We start from the raw sequence: 1,660 nt of genomic DNA, 5'->3' as shown, positions 1-1,660 counted from the left end.
GTGGACAAAGGTCGGCAGACGCTGGGAACTCTGCGAATTGACCTCCGTCACACCAGATCAGAGGTCTTGCCAGGCACTGGTCGCGCTTCTGAAAGCCAAGGGGTTCTTTGTAAGCGGTGAACCGGTGAGGGAACAGCTGGGAGAAGAAGTCAGGTGGGTTATGCGTATGATGCTATTCACCTTTAAGGGGCCTCTGTGGTTGTGATGTGTAATACATTTCTCATATGCATGTCGCTACAGTTATGAGCGCATCCATTAACACCCAACTTAAAACCTCACCTTGTTTTTTCTCGGCTATCTTTTCTCCTCACGCTAGCGAGCAACTCCAGGATGCTGGGAGTCCGGTGGCGGCTGGGCATTTGGGAGGAGGGGGCTTGGAGCACAGGTAAGAAAACATGGGCACTTTCCAGTACTTTGAAAGTAAGATCCAAAGGATGGGAGGAAGATGTTGGTGAGCGCATCTGGTTATCTTCTTAGTCCTTTTCATACCTGTTATTTCTGTCAGAGCATGGTACAGCATCCATTAACGCCCACATGCCAGACTTAAAACCTCACCTTGTTTTTTCTCGGCTATCTTTTCTCCTCACGCTAGCGAGCAACTCCAGGATGCTGGGAGTCCGGTGGCGGCTGGGCATTTGGGAGGAGGGGGCTTGGAGCACAGGTAAGAAAACATGGGCACTTTCCAGTACTTTGAAAGTAAGATCCAGAGGATGGGAGGAAGATGTTGGTGAGCGCATCTGGTTATCTTTTTAGTCCTTTTCATACCTGTTATTTCTGTCAGAGCATGGTACAGCATCCATTAACACCCACATGCCAGACTTAAAACCTCACCTTGTTTTTTCTCGGCTATCTTTTCTCCTCACGCTAGCGAGCAACTCAAAGGATGCTGGGAGTCCGGGGGCGGCTGGGCATTTGGGAGGAGGGGGCTTGGAGCACAGGTAAGAAAACATGGGCACTTTCCAGTACTTTGAAAGTAAGATCCAGAGGATGGGAGGAAGATGTTGGTGAGCGCATCTGGTTATCTTTTTAGTCCTTTTCATACCTCTTTTCTCCTCACGCTAGCGACCAACTGTATGACTGGCAGGAGTCTCCAGTGTGTTGGGAAGGAGGGGCCTTTGACCAAAGGTAAACATTGTCTCTTTCAGTGCTGAAGTCATCACTGTCTATCAGAACTAAATGATGGTGACACGTGCATTTCTGTTTTTGCAGTTACCCATCAGTCGATAGCTGGTTGGGGTTTTTGGAGGAATATCCAGAACTTCTGATTTAGCCACGTCTACTGTATATTTTATTCATTTTTGTAAATAGTTGTATTGTTTTTGTAAGTAATTTTTTAAAAATTTAATTTTATTGTTTACCTTATTGTTCATTGTTTATTTTATTATTTTGAAATTGCTTGTTTGTTTTTAATAAATATCTGGCAAAATGTATCTCTTGCCTCCAGTCTTTTCAATATATGCTTTTTAATTGGAAATTGAATGGCTTGTCTTTATTTTCTCCCCCCCAAAAACCTGTGACATCACTATTGAACTCAGCATTGAAAGAGTGAAAAGCTAGAATCTCGTTATATTTTGGAGATTGATGAAAATTGCTAAAATGGAAAAAATAAGAAGCTGTGTTTTAACAGCATAATTGGTTTTAAAACCATGGGTTTTGTTAA

At 43.6% G+C, this 1,660-nt stretch overlaps 1 long non-coding RNA gene across 1 annotated transcript; it reads left to right on the top strand.

The window, feature by feature from the left end:
* Nucleotides 1-574: 574 nt before the first annotated feature.
* LOC121635724 lies at nucleotides 575-1,291 on the top strand. Its single transcript, XR_006009521.1, has 3 exons — nucleotides 575-661; nucleotides 1,063-1,125; nucleotides 1,210-1,291. It is a non-coding gene; the product is annotated as an uncharacterized LOC121635724 (long non-coding RNA).
* Nucleotides 1,292-1,660: the final 369 nt, after the last annotated feature.

Source organism: Melanotaenia boesemani, chromosome 24, assembly GCF_017639745.1.
Source record: "Melanotaenia boesemani isolate fMelBoe1 chromosome 24, fMelBoe1.pri, whole genome shotgun sequence".
Taxonomy (NCBI): Eukaryota; Metazoa; Chordata; class Actinopteri; order Atheriniformes; family Melanotaeniidae; genus Melanotaenia; species Melanotaenia boesemani.
This window is presented reverse-complemented; position numbering and strand designations above follow the sequence as displayed.